Genomic DNA, 22517 nt, shown 5'->3' on the forward strand with positions numbered 1-22517 from the left:
TATATTTATCCTCTTTCCATCGCGCACATCATTCTCATATTAGTACTATTATACATTGGAGGTATTATGTCAATCCTGCTAGTGTCTTGACCTCTTTACAATTCTTCTTTAAATATTCAATAAATTTACTCCAGTTATTTTGGTATCTTTGATCTCCCTGGTCCCGGATCCTCCCTGACAGTTTGGCAAGCTCTGCATATTCTGTCAACTTCGCCTGCCACTCCTGAATAGTTGGTATATCTTGTACTTTCCATCTTTGGGCCAGAAGGGTCCTCGCGGCAGCTGTAGCATACATGAACAAATTTTGATCTTCTATTTTAATTTCTGTTCCTATTAAGCCTAATAGACACGCTTCCGGTCTTTTGGGGAAAGTATATCTAAATATTTTTTTGAGTTCATTATAAATTGATTCCCAATTTTTTTTTACCTTATCGCAGGTCCACCACATATGGAAATAGTCCCCATCTGCCTTTTTACATTTCCAACATTTTCTTTCTTTTTTCCTATACATTTTAGCTAATTTTACTGGCATCAAATGCCATCTATACATCATTTTTAGCAAGTTTTCTTTTAAAGCCATGCATCCTGTAAATCTCAAACCTTCCTTCCATAATCTTTTCCACACATCCAATTCAATGTTATGCCCAATATCAATTGCCCATTTTATCATTGATTCCTTTACTTCTTCGTCTTTTGTATACCATTCTAGCAATAAACTATACATTCTTGATAAAATTTTATCTTTACAGTCTATTAACTCGATTTGGAATTTCGATTTTTTATCTTCAAACCCATTTCTCTTTTTATCTTCCTTTAATAAGTCACTGATCTGGTGGTATTGCAGCCACCCTGTTAACATCTTTTCATAGAATCATAGAATCATAGAGTTGGAAGAGACCACAAGGGCTATCGAGTCCAACCCCCTGCCAAGCAGGAAACACCATCAGAGCACTCCTGACATATGGTTGTCAAGCCTCTGCTTAAAGACCTCCAAAGAAGGAGACTCCACCACACTCCTTGGCAGCAAATTCCACTGTCGAACAGCTCTTACTGTCAGGAAGTTCTTCCTAATGTTTAGGTGGAATCTTCTTTCTTGTAGTTTGGAACCATTGCTCCGTGTCCGCTTCTCTGGAGCAGCAGAAAACAACCTTTCTCCCTCCTCTATGTGACATCCTTTTATATATTTGAACATGGCTATCATATTGTAATGGCTTTAGGGGTTGCTTGTGCGTAAGTTACCGCCGCTCTGGGCTAGGTTGCCAGGTTAAACCGTTTCTTGCTGGACAGCCATCCACTCCGTGGCTGTTCAGTCGCTGGCAGAATCCGTCAGTGGGCGTTTCTTGAACCTCTTCCAGCAAAGAAGTTCTTTGACGCCAAGTCGCCGCCTACTTTCCCTGCGCGGAAGTCTTCTGCGCAGGGTGGGTGTGGGCAGCGGAGGACCTGTGCTCTCCTCGCTGGTCTCGTGCGAAGAGTCCTGGAGCCTCCTCTCTGCTTCCCCCATCGGCCCCCCTCTATCCCTGGTGTTGCGCTGATTTTCTTCCCCAGCTGGAGACCTGCCTCTCTCCCTGCTTGGCCCCTCTCCAGCATCACTGTGGAGCCTCGCCTCCTCCTCTAGTTCCGATGGCAGTTCCCTGACATCCATCTCCCCCCCAGAACCCCCTCCACCCCTGGCCCGACCTTTGGATCCAACTTCGTCCCTGTCCTTGGCCGACATCGCAGGGAATCCCTGGAAGGAGCTGTCGTCATCCTCAGAGGATTCAAAACCCGCTTCCCACACGCTCTGATCTCTCCCCGCGGGGTGGGCCTCCCAGTCTGATTCTTCTCACTCTGACGCTTCTCCTCCCTCCTCTTCGGAGGCAGAAAAACCCTCAAAGTCCTCCTCGTCGTCGGTGGTGCCAAATTGCTCCTCCCAGAATCTCGCTGGTGGTTTTGGTTTGTGTGGGAACCGACTGTGGAACTCTTCCACTAGATACCCGTCATTGATTGCCTCCGCGGGAACCCACGTGTCTTCTGACCGGGGTTCTCCCTCCCAAGCTACCAAGTACTCTACCTTGCGCCCTCGCCACCTGGAATCGAGTATTTCCGTGGCTTGGTTGTGGTGTTCCCTCTCCTCTACCTGCGGGTGTGTGGTGACTTCTCCCTCCCGTCCCGGGAATTCCCGTCCCTCCCTGTACGGAGAGAGTAGGGACCTATGGAACACCGGGTGTAACTTCATGCTGTCAGGCAGCTTGAGCCTGAATGCCATGGGGTTCACCTGCTGTGTTACCTCAAAAGGTCCCAGCTGCCTCGGCTGCAACTTCTTGCACCCTCCCTTAAAGGGTAACCCTCGGGTTGACAACCACACCCGGTCTCCCACCCGTATGGTCTCTCCTTCCCAACGGTGCTTGTCTGCCTGCCTCTTGTAGATTTCCTTGGCCCTCTCCAAATTCATCTGGAGTTGCTGGTGCAAGGCCTCCATTTCTTCCACAAACTGCTCTGCTGCAGGTACGCTCCACCCTTCCTCCCCCCTTCCCGGGAAGGCCCTGGGGTGACACCCATAATTGGCCATGAACGGGCTCATTCCCGTGGACACGTGTTCAGCGTTACTGTATGCAAATTCAGCCAGCGCTAGTCTCTCTACCCAATCGTTCTGTCTCTCGCTGACGTAGCAGCGTAGGTATTGCTGGAGTATACTGTTCGCTCGTTCCGCTTGCCCATTGGTTTCCGGGTGTCTCGCCGTCGAGAAGCCCACCTCAACCTGCAGCAAGCTCATGAGCTTCCTCCAGAACCTTGAAGTAAATTGTTTCCCGCGATCTGAGATGACCCTCGAGGGAGCCCCATGCAACCTGAAGATGTGATCCACAAACAATCTGGCCGTTTCCTCTGCCGTCACCGCATGTGAGCAAGCTATGAAATGGCACATTTTTGTCAGTAGATCAACTACTACCATGACTGCTGTCTTCCCCCTTGATTTGGGCAAATCTGTCATAAAATCTATGGACACCACCTCCCAGGGTCTTCCCGGCGTGGGTAAGGGTTCCAGTAACCCTGCAGGGGCCGCCCTCTCCCCCTTTGCCCTCTGGCAGCGGTCGCACCCCCGTACATACTCCCGTACATCTTCCCTTACCCTTGGCCACCAGAACTGCCTGGTGACAAGCAGCATGGTCTTGTGCTGACCAAAGTGCCCCGCTGTTGGGTTGTCGTGGAGTTGTTTGAGTACCCTTCCCCTCAAGGTCTCCCCCGGTACGTACAGCGCTCCCTTATAGTACAGTACCCCTTCCTTTCCCTCAAACTCTCCATGGTTTTCCCTTCCTTCCCGGAGTTCCCTGATTTTAGTTTGGGCGAACTTGTCGTCCCTGGTGAGACCGGCTAGTTCTCGTTTCCCAACCAACACTCCCACACACACCCATCTGTCCTCGGGGAACACGTGTCGGGCTTCCGGCGGTCCCTCTCCTTCCATGTACTCCGGCTTCCGGGAGAGAGCATCGGCTCTAACATTCTCCTCTCCCGGCACATACCGGATCTCGAAGGAAAACTTGGAGAACTCTTGTGCCCATCGAATCTGTCTCTGGTTGAGTACTCGCGCAGTCCTCCAGTACTCCAAGTTCTTGTGATCCGTGCAAACCTGGATCTTGTGCCGCGCCCCTATTAACAGATGTCTCCATCGGCGAAACGCTGCATAGATAGCTAGCAGTTCGCGGTCATACACCGTGTAGTTCTGCTCTGACTTGCTCAGCTTCCTCGAGAAAAAGGTGCACGGCCTCCAGTCTTGCTGGGTTCCTGGCTGCAAAAGTACGGCTCCTATGGCCCGGTCTGACGCGTCGGTCTCTAGCCTTATGGGCTTCTCCAGATCCACGTGCAGGAGTTGCTCCTCCGACGCGAACGCTTTCTTCAGGCTTTCAAAGGATTGCTGGGCCCCTTCCGTCCAGACGAACTTCTTTTTGCTACTGAGACAATCTGTGATGGGTGCTGTTAAATGGGCGAAGTTCTTGATGAACTTCCTGTAGAAGTTGCTGAACCCTAGGAACCTCTGCACGTCCTTCCGGGTCTTGGGGGCCTTCCATTCCAGTACCGCCTGCACCTTGCTGGGGTCCATAGCTAGGCCCTTGTCTGACAACTTGTACCCCAGAAACTCGACCTCCCTTGTGTGAAATTGGCATTTTTCCAGCTTGACCCACAACTGGTGCTTCTGCAGTCTCTTTAGCACTTCCCTGACGTCTCTGACATGTTGCTTCTCATTGTCAGAATAGATTAAGACGTCGTCCAAGAAGGCTACGCAGTTTTTGTACAGCAGGGACCCCAACACGTGGTGCACGAAAGCTTGAAAGCAGGCGGAGCCCGACTGTAATCCGAAGGGCATAACTAAGTACTCAAAGGCTCCCAGGGGGGTGAACATTGTGGTTTTCCATTCGTCCCCCTCCCTCATCCTGATGAAATTGTATGCCCCCCTGAGGTCCAGCTTGGTAAAAATTTTCCCCTGCCTCACCCGTGCTAAAATGTCGTCAATCCTGGGCATTGGGAAGGTCACGGGTTCTGATACAAGGTTCAAGGCCCTAAAATCTATGACTAATCTGGGCTGATTAGTATCCTTTTTGTCCACAAAGAACACCGGACTGCCCCCCACCGCCTTTGATTCTCTTATGAAACCTCTTTTCAGGTTCTTGTCAATAAATTCCCGCAACTCCTGCATCTCCCTGTCCGACATGGCATACAGTTTACCCACTGGCAGCTGAGCCCCTGGGAGTAGGTTGATTTGGCAGTCAAAGGGCCTATGGGGGGGTAGTCTATCCGCCTCCTTCTCACTGAAGACCTCCTGCAGGTCAGCATATTGGGGTGGCACCTTCCCTTTTGGCTCCACAGCCATTCCAGCCACCCTGGGTTCCCATCCTTCGGGTTCCCCCCCCCATGCAGTGTTCCAAGCAGTAAGCTGACCCAAAGGTGACTGACCGCTGATGCCATGCCACTACTGGATCATGCAGTGCCAGCCAGCTCATTCCCAGTATTATTGGGGGTCCTGACAGTGTGGCTACGTGAAAGGCAATGGTCTCTGTGTGCCTGGAAACCCTCATTCTCATTGGTGGGGTCTGGTGCGTCACCTTCCCTCCCAGAAGTTCCCTGCCGTCGATGGTTGTCACTTGCAAGGGAAAATCCAGAGGCAGCAGGTGGAGTTGGTGTTCTAGAGCGAAGCTCTTGCTGAAGAAATTGCAGGAACTGCCTGAATCCAGCAGCCCCTTCACCTTGACTGGGTGCCCATTTGGGAGTTCTAGCACCACGTCTATGGCTATAGCTGCCCTGGGAGGGTCTGGTTGGGGCACTTCTATTGGTTGTTGGCTTGGCTGCTGCCCCCACTGATTGGCAGCCAAGCTTGGCCGTTTCCCTGGGCCTGATCCGTTTCCCCCTTTCCCTCACAGCCAGCAGCTCCCACCATCCCTTGCCAGGCCTTTCTTTGAGGGCAGACCCTGGCAAAATGTCCTGGCCGTTGGCAGAGGAAACACTTCTTGTGGGTTTTCCAATCCTTTCCCTCCCTCTTGCGCCCTTCAGTGGTGTTTGAAACTTCGCGCGCGCCATCTATTTCCATTGGCTCAGCCGGCTGGGAAGGCTGCCTCGGTATTTCAGGAATGCAGTAGTCATGGTAACGTTCCCCTCTCCCTTCGCTCTTCTCCTGAGCCCGCGCTTCCCGTCTTGTTCCAATCGCAAGCACAGCCTTGGTCAGCTGGTCCATCGACTGTGGGCGGGGCACGCGGGAAAGCTCATCCTTGACCGTTGGGGACAACCCCTCCTCAAACAACATCTGAATGGGTTCAGCGTCCAGATCCCACCCAAGCCGGTGGATTAACATCGCAAAGCGCGACCAGTAGTCTCTAACTGATTGGCTCCCCTGCTTGCACCCCATCAATTGCCGTCGAACCACATTTTGCTCCACTTCGCTTGAAAACATTGCATTCATTGCCTGAAAAAAATTCCTGACGTCTTTCAAGGCGGCATTTTGCGTTGCCGTTAGGGGCCTGATCCATTCCCATGCCCCATGCTCCAGATGCCCCACAATGTAGGCCACCCTCTCCCCATCATCCGCAAAGTCATCATGCTGCAGTTCCAAAGCATACTCTATTTCCGTTCGGAACGCGTTGTAGTCCTGGGGCCTCCCCTCAAATTTGTGCACCAGCCCCGGTACCTTCCTTGCGATGGGGGTGGGTCTGACCTTGGCATCCTGAGCCCTCCGTTCTTCCAGCCTCACCGTCAGCAGAGCCACATGCTGTTCTAAATCTCGGTTCCTCTCCACCAGATTCTGCACTCCAGCTGCTCGCTCCGTGGTGCCGGCTTCGCCGGTTTGACTCATTATGCTCCCCTGCCTGTCGCTGCGCACAAGCAACTTCAGGGACTGACGGATTGCTGTAATGGCTTTAGGGGTTGCTTGTGCATAAGTTACCGCCGCTCTGGGCTAGGTTGCCTGGTTAAACCGTTTCTCACTGGACAGCCATCCACTCCGTGGCTGTTCAGTCACTGGCAGAATCCGTCAGTGGGCGTTTCTTGAACCTCTTCCAGCAAAGAAGTTCTTTGACGCCAAGTCGCCGCCTACTTTCCCTGCGCGGAAGTATTCTGCGCAGGGTGGGTGTGGGCAGCGGAGGACCTGTGCTCTCCTCACTGGTCTCCTGTGAAGAATCCTGGAGCCTCCTCTCTGCTTCCCCCATCGGCCCCCCTCTATCCCTGGTGTTGCGCTGATTATCTTCCCCAGCCGGAGACCTGCCTCCCTCCCTGCTTGGCCCCTCTCCAGCATCGCTGTGGAGCCTCGCCTCCTCCACTAGTTCCGATGGCAGTTCCCTGACACATATCACCCCTTAACCTCGTCTTCTCCAGGCTAAACATGCCCAGCTCCCTTAGCCGTTCCTCATAAGGCATCGTTTCCAGGCCTTTGACCATTTTGGTTGCCCTCCTCTGGACACGTTCCAGTTTGTCAGTGTCCTTCCTGAACTGTGGTGCCCAGAACTGGACACAGTACTCCAGGTGAGGTCTGACCAGAGCAGAATACAGTGGCACTATTACTTCCCTTGATCTAGATGCTATACTCCTATTGATGCAGCCCAGAATTGCATTGGCTTTTTTAGCTGCCGCGTCACACTGTTGGCTCATGTCAAGTTTGTGGTCAACCAAGACTCCTAGATCCTTTTCACATGTAGTGCTCTCAAGCCAGGTGTCACCCATCTTGTATTTGTGCCTCTCATTTTTTTTGCCCAAGTGCAATACTTTACATTTCTCCCTGTTAAAATTCATCTTGTTTGTTTTGGCCCAGTTCTCTAATCTGTCAAGGTCGTTTTGAAGTGTGATCCTGTCCTCTGGGGTGTTAGCCACCCCTCCCAGTTTGGTGTCATCTGCAAATTTGATCAGGATGCCCTTGAGTCCATCATCCAAGTCGTTGATAAAGATGTTGAATAAGACCGGGCCCAAGACAGAACCCTGTGGCACCCCACTAGTCACTCTTCTCCAGGATGAAGAGGAACCATTGATGAGCACCCTTTGGGTTCGGTCAGTCAGCCAGTTACAAATCCACTGAGTGGTAGCATAGTCAAGACCGCATTTTACCAGCTTCTTTACAAGAATATCATGGGGCATCTTGTCAAATGCCTTGCTGAAATCAAGGTAGGCTACATCCACTGTGTTCCCTTCATCTACCAGGCTTGTAATTCTGTCAAAAAACGAGATCAGGTTAGTCTGACATGACTTATTTTTCAGAAATCCATGCTGACTATTGGTGATCACAGCATTCCTTTCTAGGTGCTCACAGACTGTTTGCTTAATGATCTGCTCCAGAATCTTCCCTGGTATTGATGTCAGACTGACTGGGCGGTAATTATTTGGGTCCTCTCTTTTCCCCTTTTTGAAAATAGGGACAACATTTGCCCTCCTCCAGTCTGCCGGGACTTCGCCTGTTCTCCAGGAATTCTCAAAGATGACTGCCAGTGGTTCTGAGATCACATCTGCCAGTTCTTTTAATACTCTTGGATGCAGTTCATCTGGCCCTGGAGACTTGAATACATCTAAACTAGCCAAGTATTCTTGTACTATCTCCTTAGTTATTCTGGGCTGTGTTTCCTCTGCTGAATCATTTGCTCCAAATTCTTCAGGTCGGGCATTGTTTTCTTTATCGGAGAAGACTGAGGCAAAGAAGGCATTGAGGAGTTCAGCCCTTTCTGTGTCCCCTGTTTGCATTTCACCATCTTCTCCTCTGAGTGACCCCACTGTTTCTTTGTTCTTCCTTTTGCTACGAACATACCCATAAAAGCCTTTTTTGTTGCTTTTAACCTCTCTAGCAAGCCTGAGTTCATTCTGTGCTTTAGCTTTTCTGACTTTGTGTCTACACGTGCTGGCTATTTGTTTGAATTCCTCTTTGGTGGTTTCCCCCCTTTTCCATTTTTTGTACACATCCTTTTTTAATCTTAACTCAGTTAAAAGTTCTTTAGATAGCCACCCTGGCTTCTTTAGGCATCTTCCATTTTTCCGTCTCATTGGTATTGCCTGAAGTTGTGCTTTTACTATCTCCCTCTTAACAAACTCCCAGCCATCATGAACTCCCTTTCCTTTTAGTATTACTGTCCATGGGATCTCACCCAGCACTTCCCTAAGTTTTATGAAGTCGGCTTTCTTAAAGTCAAGAAATTGAGTCCTAGTATGCTTGGCTGCTCCTTTCCGCTGTATAGTAAACTTCAGAAGAGCATGATCACTCGCGCCTAATGATCCTTCCACTTCTACCCCACTAACCAGGTCATCAACATTGGTTAGGACCAGATCTAAAATGGCTGTTCCTCTTGTTGCTTCTCCCACTTTCTGGACAATGAAGTTGTCTGCAAGGCCAGTGAGGAATCTGTTTGACCTTATGCTCTTGGCTGAGTTTGACATCCAACAAATATCCGGGTAATTGAAGTCCCCCATTACTACTATCTCCCTTCCTTTTGCATGCTTGGCCATCTGTTCCAGGAAGGCATCATCTATGTCCTCCGTTTGGCTTGGGGATCTATAGTAAACTCCCACAATGAGGTCACTGTTATTCTTCTCTCCCTTAATTTTGACCCAAATGCTCTCACTTTGGCTTTGAGGTTCTAAATCTTGGATCTCTTCACAGGTATACACATCCCTGACATATAACGCCACTCCTCCTCCTTTCTTGTCTGGTCTGTTTCTCTGAAATAGATTGTATCCCTCCATTATTACATTCCAATCGTGGGACTTATCCCACCAGGTTTCAGTGATGCCTATTATGTCATATTTAGTTTGCTGTACCAAGAGCTCAAGCTCATCTTGTTTATTTCCCATGCTTTGCACATTAGTGTACAGACATTGAAGCCCATTAATCATTCCCCCGTGTCTCTTATTTAAGGATTTTTTCCTCCCACCACTAGGTCTGCGTGCTGTTTGCTCCATTTGGTCTATGACATTTGGTTATATGGTTTGAGCTTTATCCCTTGGTCTGTTTTCCTAGTAATATCTTCATATGTTACTCTTTCCCCTTCCATGTTTACTTTTTTTGTTGTCAACACCTCAATTGGTGATATCCACCACGGTGTCTTTCTTTCCAGGAGGTTTTTATTCCGATCCCATACTTCATATAAAGATTTCCTAATCACATGGTTTAGAAAACCTTTATGTACCTTTACTTTGTTGTACCATAGGTACGAATGCCAACCGTATCTATTGTCCTGGCCCTCTAGATCTAATAGGTCAGTGTTTTCTAAAGTCAGCCAATCTTTTAACCATACCAAGCACGAAGCTTCATAATATAAAGTCAGGTCTGGTAAATCAAAACCTCCTCTCTCTTTCTTATCTACTAGTATCTTCATTTTTATCCTTGGCCTTTTCCCCTGCCAGACAAATTTCGCTAAATTTTTTTGCCAATCCTTAAATTGTCTTATCCCTTTTACCACTGGTATTGCTTGAAATAAAAATAACAGTCTAGGTAGTATATTCATTTTTATCTCAGAGATTCTGCCTAATAATGACAATTTTAGTCTGCTCCATATATCCATATCTTTCTTAATTTCTTTCCATACCACCTCATAGTTGTCCTTGTACAGGTTTATATTTTTTGTTGTCATCCAAATTCCTAAATATTTTATTTTTTTAGCTATCGCGATTCCTGAGTCTACTTGTAATTCTTCCATCTCTTCTTTCTTCAGATTTTTTGCTAGCATTTTCGTCTTGTTTTTGTTGAGTTTAAACCCTGATACCTTGCCTCTTTCACACTTTGTCTTGGTTCTTCCAACGTTAAGACTAGATCATCTGCGAAGGCTCTTAACTTAAATTCTTTTCGTCCCACATTAATGCCTCTGACTTCTGATGATTCTCTTAGCTTCTTGTTCAAGACCTCTACGACTGTAATAAATAGCAAGGGAGACAAAGGACATCCCTGCCTAGTACCTTTAGTTATCTCAAAGTTATCTGATATGTTGTTATTAATTATTAACTTTGCTTTTTGGTCCGAATAAATCGTGTCAATACCTCTCAAAAAATTTTCACCAATTCCTAATACTTTTAAGTTTTCTTTCATGAAATGCCAAGAAACATTATCAAACGCTTTTCCCGCGTCTATGAACATTAATACTGCCTGTTTCTCATTTCTGACTTCAAGGTATTCAATTATATTTATCAGGTTTCTTATGTTGTCCCTTAGTTGCCTCTCCGGCAGAAAGCCTGTTTGGTCCTTGTGTATCACCTTATTTAACACCATTTTTAGTCTATTCACTAGTATATCCGCAAATAGCTTATAGTCGTTATTCAATAACGAAATTGGTCTGAAATTTTTTACATCTAATATATCCACCTCTTTCTTCGGGATCAGTGTAATATAGGCTTCTTTCCAGGTGTTTGGCATCTTTCCTTCTCTTAAGACTTTATTCATTACTTCACTTAGAACAGGTGTCAGGTATTGCGATAGTGTTTTATAATACTTTGCTGAGATACCGTCCGGTCCTGGGGCCTTCCCTATTTTCATTCTTTTTATTGCCTTTGTGGCCTCTTGTTCTGTTATCTCCTGGTTAAGCATTCTTTTTTCTTCTTCTGAGATTTGATGCAATTTATGGTCATGGATATACTTTTCTATTCTCTTATTGTCTTCTTTATCTTTCCTATAAAGATCTCTATAGAATCTCTGAAATACTTTTCTAATTTCTTTCGGGTCCTCAATCATTTTATCCCCATCTTTTATTTTACAAATTGTGTTCTGTTTTTGTCTTGCTTTTATTTGCCACGCCAAGAATCTCCCAACTTTGTTGGCAGACTCAAAAAATTTTTGTCTCATGGTTTTTATTTTCCATTCGATCTCCTGTCCCACCACCATGGAGAACTGAGACTGCAACATTTTTATATTTCGTTTTATTATTTCATCTTTAGGTTTTGTTATTAGCTGTTTTTCGTTCTCCATGAGCTGGGACAGGATCTCTTCTTTCTTCTTCTCTCTCCCTCTTTTCTGGAAGCTGTTTTTTTGAATCAGGAAACCCCTTATCACCGCTTTGCTCGTGTCCCAGACTGTTTCAATTGGTGTTTCTTTGTTTAGATTCCATTTAAAATAGTCTGTTATTGTCTTTTTTGCAGTTTCCACTACTCTCTGGTCATTAAATAAGCTCTCATTCATTCTCCATCTATGTGTAGAAGGGTCCTTTCCTTTTAATTCCATATATAGCGGATTATGATCTGACAGGGTTCTTGGGAGGATTTCAATTCTAGTTACTCTCGGTGTTAGAATCTTAGAAACCCAGATCTGATCTATTCTGCTGAAGCTTTAGTTTGGTTCAGAGTGGAATGAAAATTGTCTTACTGTTGGATTCCTTAATCTCCAGATGTCAATTACTCCCAATGTATTGGCCATATCAAAGAAGGCCTTCGGCAGTTTACCTTCCTATGTATTTCGCCTCTTTGTTAATCTGTCTAAATCCGGTACCACCACTCCATTAAAATCTCCCAGTAGTATCAATTTCTGATCTAAATACTCTAACATTATTTCATTCAACTTTGTATAAAATTCAGCTTTCTTATCATTTGGTGCCTAGATCCCCACAATCAGTCATTTTCCCCCTTGAAACCCAATTTGTACAATCAATATTCTTCCTTCATCCTCCTTAAAAATTAATTTTGGATTATGCTTCTCTTTTACATATATTACCACACCTCTCTTTTTGTTCGAATCTGATGTGATAAACTCTTGGCCCAGTTTTTTATTACTTAAAATTCTTTTATGCTTTTTTGCTACATGTGTTTCTTGCAGGCATATGATATCTAGGTTTTGTTTAATCAAAACATGGTTAACTTTTCGTCTCCTATTTAAATTGTTCATCCCATTGACATTCCAGGAAAATACTTTCAGGTTCATTATTTCTTTTATCTAAGAGTTCCCACTCACTTGCGCTAAGTTTACTGTTCTTTGTTGTTGCCTTCTTCTTCTGATTCCTCTCTCTCTTCTTCTTGTTCCTCCTCTTCTTCCTGATGTTCTTCTTCTTTCTCCTTTTCCTTTCCTTCCTCTTTCTGGTCCTGTCTTGGTTTTATTTTCCCTGTCCTCCCTAACTCTTTGTCGTATCTTCTGGAGAATTTTTCTAACTCTTGGGGGCTAGTTAGTTTGAATCTTTTATCTTTAAAGTAAAAGGAGATTCCTTCTGGGAATTCCAATTAATAATAATAATAATAATAATAATAATAATAATAATTTATTATTTATACCCCGCCCATCTGGCTGGGCTTCCCCAGCCACTCTGGGCGGCTTCCAAAAGAATATTAAAATACTATAATACAGCAAACATTAAAAGCTTCCCGAAACAGGGCTGCCTTCAGATGTCTTCTAAAAGCCTGGTAGTTGTTGTTCACTTTGACATCTGGTGCGAGGGTGTTCCACAGGGAAGGCGCCACTACTGAGAAGGCCCTCTGCCTGGTTCCCTGTAACTTGGCTTCTCGCAGTGAGGGAACCGCCAGAAGGCCCTCGGCGCTGGACCTCAGCGTCCGGGCTGAATGATGGGGGTGGAGACGCTCCTTCAGATATACTGGACCGAGGCCGTTTAGGGCTTTAAAGGTCAGCACCAACACTTTGAATTGTGCTCGGAAACGAACTTCCGGGTTGGCGCCATCGTCTAATGGCGGATTCCCTCCGAGCTCCGGAGGGAATCGGCTTAGTAGGGGTCGGGTACTGCCGCGGCGGCGACGCGGGGACCCTTAGAAACCACAGGCGCTGAAGCCTGTGGACCTGGTGACTCGGCGGGCACCATTTGCGCCCCCCCGACCCGCAAAGGAGCCTTTTTAAAGGCTCTGGAACGGGGGACGGAGAGCGGCGTGGTGCTGAGAGTTCAATTGCTTCCCCTGCTGAGTGAAGCCGCATGCCATGGATGGAGAGCGCTAACTTCTTCCTTTGAACATTTGGATCAAAAGTAACGACCCGTGAGTAACACGGTAATTGGACTTAAAAGGGAAATTTATTTCTGGGAATTCGGCACGATCGGGCAAGGTGTTTAAAAGGAAGTCAGCCTACCCGCCTTGTAAACATCGTAAAGCAAGGATTTCATTGCTAAGGTTGTGAGAATACCTTTCTTTTTGTGGAAAAAAGCAATTAACTTTATATTGGGCCAATTTAAGTGACTGCGCTGGAGGATAAGAGCTAACATTGAGAATGGAATTCACCCCTCCCCCAAAACCCGGGAGCGATCGGGGAGAGAGCCTGTGGAAGAGGTTTATAGATTTTGACAGCTGTCAAATTAGCTGTCAAAGTTGGGGGGGGAAAGGAGAACGTTGTCTCTGCTGTCTTTGCTGGTTACATTTGATACAATTTGGTAACAAATTGTTAAAAATTAAGAAGAAAAGGTTAACTATTGGAAGACATTAAGTAACTAGAATCCCTGACTTCCGGTCGGCGCCAGCGTTTAATGGCGGTCTCCCACTGAGCTCCGCTCAGGGAGACTACTCCGCGAGTTCGGGTCTGACCGCTACGGCGAAGCGGGGACCCCTAAAATCACAGGCGCGGAAGCCTGTGAACAAGGAGACTCGGTGGGCACCTTAAGCGCCCCCCTTTACTGCGAAGGAGCCTTTTTAAAGGCTCCGGAGTGGCATCGGGTGAGAGCGCGGTGCTGAGAGTCGCTACCCAGCCCGTGGAGTGAAGCCGCGTCGCCATAGACGGAGAGCGCCGATTCCTTCCTGACATTTGGATTTACAAAATACCTGTGAGTAGGATTCGAAGGCTTTTGGGATTTAAAGCAAAAATTTTGAAAATTTGGCCGAAAACGGGGAAGGTTAAAAATAAGGAAGTCTGCCTTTCCCGGACTGCATGACAGCTAAAGCAACGAATTACAAAGCTGCAATTTGACGGAAGATAACTCTAAAACCTATTTAACCCAGACATTGAACTTGAGCCTCCCCCCTTAGCAGCAGGAGCGGGGGGGAAGAATTTGAACTTGTACCACCTGTTTGAAAGAGGTTTTAAAAAAAGGAACTTTCTGCCGTTTAAACCCTTGGGAAGGACTGCCCTAAAAAGAAAGTAAGTCACCGGGACTGGAAACTGTCATTGGAAACTAGTTACAAAGTTGGTGTCTTGCTTGCCTGATACAAAGTTGGGACTTTATTTGCTATTGTTAGGAACTCTGTTGAAGATACAAACTGACAGCCTTTTTAGTGGAAATTTACTGGAAAATTTGTAGCCATTTTCCTTTTGCTTCTCTGTACTTTAAACTGTGAGCTACTCCCCCTAGAGGGTTGTGGGGAAATAGCTATAAAGACAAGTTTGTAAAAAGTAAGTCAGTGGAGTTTTCCACCTGGAAATAATTCCTGTGGGAACGACCTTGGGACATGAGTGGCCAAGAAGATGAGATAAAAACAAGAGCCAAAACTAAAATTGCACAAAAGAAAAGGGGTTCTATATCAGGCTCAGTCCCTGCAGGTGCAGATGGGCAGGAAAAAGTGACTTCATTACCTATGGATCCAGTGACTCAAGCATTAATAAAGATAAATGAGGCCTTGGAAGCCTTGACTAAGCAAGGTACAGAAAATTCTAAACAGTTGACAGAGTTATCAACGAAGTTAGATTTAAATACCAAAAGTGTTACATCTAATACAGAGACTATAAATAAATTAATTGAAGAAAATGTCACAATTCGTAAGACCGCTGAAGAGGCAAAAACCATTGCGGAATCTACACAGGAAAAGTTAGTACCAGTTTGTAAAAAGCTGGAGGAGCATGAGGCGGCCCTGTCTCTTCTGGAACTTCAGAGAAAGGAGAGGAATCTGAGATTGAGATTGGTCCCAGAAAGTGAACAGGACAATTTGGTAGATTTCCTTACAAAATAATTTTCGGAATTTTGGCAAGTAAATTTGAAAGAGGAGGAATTTAAGATAGTTACTGCTTTTAGACTGGGCAGAAGACAAAATAGAAAGAAGCCAAGGGATTGACTGATAACTTTGAGAACTAAGGAGGAAAGAGATAAAATACTAAGTTTACAGTTTCAAAGATCTCTTGAGATTGAAGATTCTTTTGTGCAGATCTATAAAGACATTCCTAAATACATCTTAGAAGTGAGAGCTTATTACAAGGACTTGACCACTTTGTTGAAGAAGAACAACATATTATTCAGATGGGAGTTTCCACAAGGCTTGTCTTTTAACTACAAAGGGAAAAAAATCAAAATAAAAACAGTGCAAGACAAAGAACAATTTCTGGAAAGAAACGAGGAGGACCTCGTGAAGGAAGTGGTGGACCTGACTACTGAGGCAAAGGACGCAACAGACATTTTGAACTTGACATTTGGACTTAAAACTCCGACAAAGGAAGAACAACTGCTTGGGGCAGTTGGAGGAGCAACTGAGTAAATAACAAGATGGCTTTACAATTTTTAAGTTGGAATTGTAATGGACTGAACCTTCCCAGAAAAAGGCGTGAGGTTTTCCATATTTTAAAAAAGGAACAATTGGACTTGATTTGTCTACAAGAAACCCACGTGACTAGAATACACAGAAAATTACTTGTTAATAAAAGGCTGGGACAGGAATTTATCTCATCAGATAAAGTGAAGAAAAGAGGAGTGGTGATTTATGCAAAGGAAAAGTTGGCCCCTAAGTTAATATTTAAAGATGAACAAGGAAGGTATTTGGCAATTGAAATACAAGTCCAAGGAGAAAAATTATTGATAATTGGGATTTATGCTCCGAACGAAGGGAAGTCAGAGTTTTTTAAGAAACTGCATGAGACATTAATGGACTATTTGGATTACAATGTAATTATGATGGGAGATATGAATGGAGTGGTCTCTACAAATATGGACAAAGCACTAAGACAGGTGGTTTCCAAGGATGGGAGACTACCTAAGACTTTCTTTGAAATGACAGACAATATGGACTTGATTGACATTTGGAAAACAAGAAACCCTCTTGAGAGAGAGGGAACTTTCTTTTCAGAGGCAAAAATGACCTGGACTAGAATCGACCAAATTTGGGTAACTAGTGGGATGGCACCTAAGATAAAAAAAGTGGAAATCTGCCCAAAGACTTGCTCCAACCATAATGCTGTAAAGATGGAAATGAACATAACAACAGCTGGTTCTTTTAGATGGAGGATGAATGACTCCCTATTTAGAGATGAAGAGGTGTACAAAAAGGCCCAGAAAACTATGAAAGACTATTTTGAGATAAATCTGAGGACAGAGGTGGAGAAAAGAACAATTTGGGACGCAAGTAAAGCCGTTATGCGAGGATTTTTGATACAGCAGAATACTTTAAAAAAGAAGAGACAGAATGAAAAGAAAGATAAGATTTTGGAAAGAATAAAAGAAGCTGAAAAAAAATTGAGATCAAAGCCAAAGTCTCATGAAATTTTAAGAGAAATTAAGTTCTACCAGAGACAGTATATGGAACTGATGAACCAGGAGATAGAATGGAAAATAAAGCAAATGAGACAAAAGACATTCGAATCGGCAGATAAATGTGGGAAGCTTCTGGCATGGCAATTAAAGAAAAGACAAAAATTGAATATGGTTACAAGCTTAGAGGTTGAAGGAAAGAACATTTTTAGGCCAAATGAGATTAGAAACTGTTTTCAGAGTTATTTCAGAAGACTTTATGCACAAGGGCCAGTGGATGAAAAAGAGATAGAAGAATTTCTTTAAAAATATGGATTACAAAAAATATCTGAACAAAGTAAAGTGATTTTAAACCAGAAAATAACTGAGCAAGAAATAGAGGGAGCCATTCAAAACATGAAATTGGGAAAATCTCCAGGACCAGATGGCCTGACTTCCAGATACTACAAAGCTCTGAAAGATTGGCTGATACAACCGTTTAAGGAAGTCTGTAATGAAATTTTAGAGGGGAAGAAGGCACCTGAATCGTGGAAAGAAGCATATATTACACTTATACCAAAATCTGAGACTGAAAAGAGTCAGATTAAGAACTACCGCCCTATATCATTGCTTAATGTGGATTACAAAATTTTTGCAGACATTTTGGCAAAAAGACTGAAGAGGGTTTTGGTGGGTGAGATTCATAAAGACCAGGCCGGCTTTCTCCTAGGAAGACATTTATCTGACAATGTGAGAAACATAATAGATATTATGGAATTACTTGAAAACAATATTAATACTAAGGCAGTATTAATATTTGTGGATGCGGAGAAAGCCTTTGACAATATCTCTTGGAGTTTTATGAAAAAGAATCTTAAAGGAATGGGGGTAGGCCAAGGTTTTGAGAATGGTATAGGTGCAATCTACTCTGAACAAAAAGCAAAACTAATTGTAAATAACGTGGTTACTGAGGAAATTGCTATTGAAAAAGGGACACGACAGGGGTGCCCAATATCCCCATTACTTTTTATATCTGTTCTGGAGGTGTTACTAAACATGATTAGAGGGGACCAGCTGGTTAAAGGGATTCAGGTCGGAGCTAAACAATATAAATTGAGAGCGTTTGCAGATGATCTAGTATTAACTTTACAAGAGCCAGACACTAGTACAAAAAGAGTTTTGGAGACAATACAAATTTTTGGTCGAGTAGCAGGTTTTAAGTTGAACAAACAAAAAACAAAGGTATTGGGGGAAAATTTAACAGTTGCGGAAAGAGAGAGGTTTCAGAGTGAAACCGGATTAATGGTAGCAAATAAAGTGAAATACCTGGGGGTTAATTTAACACCTAAGAATGTGAACTTATTTAAAGAAAATTATGAGAAATGTTGGACTGAAATCAAGAAAGATTTAGAAATATGGTCAAACTTGAGACTTTCCTTGTTAGGCCGAATTGCTGTTATCAAGATGAATGTTTTGCCAAGAATGTTGTTTTTGTTTCAAACATTGCAGATTGTGGACAAAATGGACTGTTTCAAGAGGTGGCAGAAAGATATATCTAGATTTGTCTGGCAGGGCAAAAAGCCCAGAATAAAATTTAAGATACTAACTGATGCAAAAGAAAGAGGGGGGTTTGCCCTGCCGGACTTAAAACTGCACTATGAATCAGCGGCTTTTTGCTGGCTGAAAGACTGGCTACTTCTTGAGAACACAGACATTTTGGACTTGGAAGGGTTCAATAATAGGTTTGGTTGGCATGCATATATATGGTATGACAAGGTAAAAACTCACAAAGGTTTCAAAAACCATATTGTTAGGAAAGCATTATACAATGTTTGGATTCGGTATAAAGATCTGTTGGAAAATAAAACCCCTAGGTGGTTGTCACCAATGGAGGCTAAGGAAGTGAAAAAACTTAATATGGAATCGAAATGGCCAAAATATTGGGAAATTATAGAACAAGAAGGTGGAAAAGTGAAACTACAGAGCTATGAGAAATTGAAGTCTAAAGTAAGAGACTGGCTTCACTATTACCAGATAAATGAAGTATTCAAACAGGACAGGAAAATTGGCTTCCAGGTGGAAAAGTCAAAGTTAGAAACAGAATTGTTAGAACCCAATACTAAGAATATGTCAAGAATGTACAACTTGCTGTTGAAATGGAATACACAGGATGAAACGGTTAAATCAGCTATGATTAAATGGGGCACAGGATATTGGACATGACATTATGTTTGCTGACTGGGAACAGTTATGGACCACCGGAATGAAGTTCACGGCATGTAATGCCTTAAGAGAGAATATTATGAAAATGATTTATAGGTGGTACATGACCCCAGTCAAGCTTGCAAAAATCTATCATTTGCCCAATAATAAATGCTGGAAATGTAATGAAACTGAAGGTACTTTCTACCACCTTTGGTGGACGTGCCCAAGGATTAAGGCCTTCTGGGAAATGATCTATAATGAAATTAAGAAGGTGCTTAAGTGTACCTTTCATAAGAAACCAGAGGCTTTTCTCCTGGGCATGGTAGGCCAATTGGTGTCAAAGAAAGATAGGACGTTTTTTATGTATGCTACAACAGCAGCAAGAGTTTTACTAGCAAAGTATTGGAAGACACAAGAACTACCCACGCTGGAAGAGTGGCAGACGAAGGTGATCGACTATATGGGACTGGCGGAGATGACGGGCAGAATCCGTGACCAAGGGAAAGAGACGGTGGAAGAAGACTGGAAGAAATTTAAATTTTATCTTAAAAATTGTTGTAAAATTAGTGAGTGTTAAAATGTCATGGGTAAAGCATAGCAGATTTGCAGCGATAAATGATTGGATAAGAGAAAAAAAAAGGTTAAAGAAAGGGAATTACAAATAATTTAGATCAGGGGTTGCTGAAAAAGTTTAAAACAGGGATGCAGAAAAGGGAGGCATGGGGAAGTCGTTGAAATTGGGTATAAGGAAAAAGATTATGAAATTATACATGTTTATATGTTTGTTTGTTTTTGTATTGTTGTTTGTAATGTCTTATAATATATGTTGGAAAACCAATAAAAATTTTATTAAAAAAAAAATTATAAGTAACTAGAATCCCTCTAGAGGGGGTTCAGGACATTACAAAAATGGCTGTAAGTGGAAAAATACTGGCTGAATTGGAAAAGACCTTCCTTCTCTTGGGAAAACTACAGGAGCAGACAAATGTTTTGACTGCGAATCTAATAACAATGAAGGGAACAGTAAATAAAGTTGCTGAGCCTGGAAAGGATATGATTCAAGCTCCTGCAGATGAACAGGGAAGTGTTGTTGCTGATCCAAAAATCCTTGCAGCCAAACAGGAAAAGGAATCTGAGACATTTGAGGAGGCGGTTAAAGAGAAACATGAGAAAGAAGGAGGCGCTGTGATGCTGCAGACGATTAAAGAGAGCCAGAGGCCTGCTAAGCTAGACATAAAGGAAAATAAGAACATGATGAAGAAAATCTGGTTGGAAGTGAAGAATGGAAATTGGAGAGATCTCCTTTTATGGGGATCTGAAGACATATGGAATATAAATATGGCCAATGCAGAATTTGGAGTCTTTGAGACATTTGGACTTATGAGAAGTAAGAAACAAGATTTTGGCTTCATTGTTAAATATGGAGGTCTGGCTGGAAGAAATATGGACCTTATTGGAACAGAGCCTCTTCGAGATTCGGAATTTAAAATAAAGGACTATCAAGAAAACCGGCAGAGAGAAATTGAGAGAGGATTAAGTGCCTCGGATGTGAGATCGCCAGGCTGATTTCGGATGGACTGATGGACTTTGGTTGGGGATCGAAACCGGGAAAGGGGGTGGTGGGGCTTCGGGAACCCAAAGGGTGTATAAATATATTCTGTTTTAATTAAGTTGGTTTTGCCACTAACATAAAAATGGGGATTTTGGGGAGGGATTTGGGGCCGACCTTAGTAAAAGATTGTTAAGAATAAGTGTAGGTCTATAAAGACTGAGATTTTTAAGTTAAAATAGGTTAATTAAATTGATGGGGGGAATTTAGGAAAAGTATTTTAAGAGTGGGTTATGAAATATAAGGATTGAGGTCTAGAAGTTAAAATTGATTAAACAAATTGAATTAGAGGAAATAAGGTAAAGTGGGGGGACAAAAATTGCTGAACTAAAAATTGGAATTGGAATACAGGAAGGGCAGGTGTGGGGAAGTCAAGGAAATTGGGTATGGAATGTAACTATGGTAAACTTTTTTAACTGTTGTTTTTTCTTTTTCTTTTCTTTCTTCTTTCTTTTTTTTCCTCTTTTCTGTTTTTCTTCTATACTTTTTTGAAAACGTTAATAAACCTATTTTTTAAAAATAATAATAAAAAAAATGAATTGTGCTCGGAAACGTACTGGGAGCCAATGTAGGTCTTTCAAGACTGGTGTTATGTGGTCTCTGCGGCCGCTCCCAGTCACCAGTCTAGCTGCCGCGTTCTGGATTAGTAGCTACCTTCAAAGGTAGCCCCACGTAGAGCGCATTGCAGTAGTCCAAGCGGGAGATAACCAGAGCATGCACCACTCTGGCGAGACAGTCCGCAGGCAGATAGGGTCTCAGCCTACGTACCAGATGGAGCTGGTAAACAGCTGCCCTGGACACAGATTTGACCTGTGCCTCCATGGACAGCTGTGAGTCCAAAATGACTCCCAGGCTGCGCACCTGGTCCTTCAGGGGCACAGTTACCCCATTCAGGACCAGTGAATCCTCCACACCTGCCCGCCTCCTGTCCCCCAAAAACAGTACTTCTGTCTTGTCAGGATTCAACCTCAATCTGTTAGCCACCATCCAACCTCCAACCGCCTCCAGGCACTCACACAGGACCTTCACTGCCTTCACTGGTTCTGATTTGAAAGAGAGGTAGAGCTGAATTCTATGCTGAATTCCATTCCTTTTCAGTAGACTCACCATTTGTTTATAAATTCCCCTTCGTTTCAGAAACCTGGCAGGGATCTCCCTAAAAATCAAGATTTTCACTCCATCTATGCATAGATTTTTGTTGTAATTCAGTCTCAGTATTTCATTTCTTATGTCCAATGAGTTAAACATGACTAGAACATCTCCAGGAAGCTTTTTTGCCCTTGCTTTCACTGATCTAACCTTTATTCTAAAGACATTCATTATCATTGGGCCAATATCTTCTTCTTTTAGTTCCATCCACCCAGCCAGTTCTCTTATTATTTTATCTCTTATATTCTCATTTGGCTTCTCCCGGAGACCCCTGAATTTCAGATTTCGCTCTTTTTGACGCATCTCCAGAGTAGATAGATTATCCAACATCTCCTCCTGTGCCCTATTCATTTCTGTAATTTCTCCTCTAATTTGTTCTGTCTGTCTTTTTACTTCCTTTAGATCTTTCTGTGTGCGCTTGGTTGAATCCTCTACCACCTTAGTTCTTATTTCCAAGTCTTTTACCTTCCCTGTCAACTCTCCCACCACCATTTCCAATTTTTTGTCTAAGGCTTCCTAGACCTCCAATAATTTTCTCTCTATATATTGCTCATTCTGCTTAAACTCTTTTCTTATTTCCCCCAGTAAGCTCTCATATTCCCTGTTTTCTTTTCCATTTTCTTGCCTAGATGGGCGTCTCTCTGCTGGAGTCCCTATTCCCTTTCCCCCATTTTTCCTGGACATCTTAGATATATATTATACAAAAATTTAGATCTTATATATATATCACACAAAGTCAGTCCACACAATGTTTCAGCCAGCCACCAAGGGGAGCACTTTCCCGCCTT

General features: G+C 43.7%; 1 protein-coding gene and 1 long non-coding RNA gene across 4 annotated transcripts in view; both read right to left on the reverse strand.

The window, feature by feature from the left end:
* The window catches only part of MYO18B (myosin XVIIIB), a 288747-nt gene that overhangs the window by 126791 nt on the left and 139439 nt on the right, over positions 1-22517 (reverse strand). The gene's annotated exons all lie outside the window — the stretch shown is intronic.
* On the reverse strand, positions 200-21909 carry LOC128403583 (uncharacterized). The gene is made up of 2 exons (XR_008327978.1): positions 21684-21909; positions 200-516 (listed from the first exon to the last, which is right to left on the reverse strand). It is a non-coding gene; the product is annotated as an uncharacterized LOC128403583 (long non-coding RNA).

The sequence above is a fragment of the Podarcis raffonei genome, chromosome 16 (genome assembly GCF_027172205.1).
Source record: "Podarcis raffonei isolate rPodRaf1 chromosome 16, rPodRaf1.pri, whole genome shotgun sequence".
NCBI lineage: Eukaryota > Metazoa > Chordata > Lepidosauria > Squamata > Lacertidae > Podarcis > Podarcis raffonei.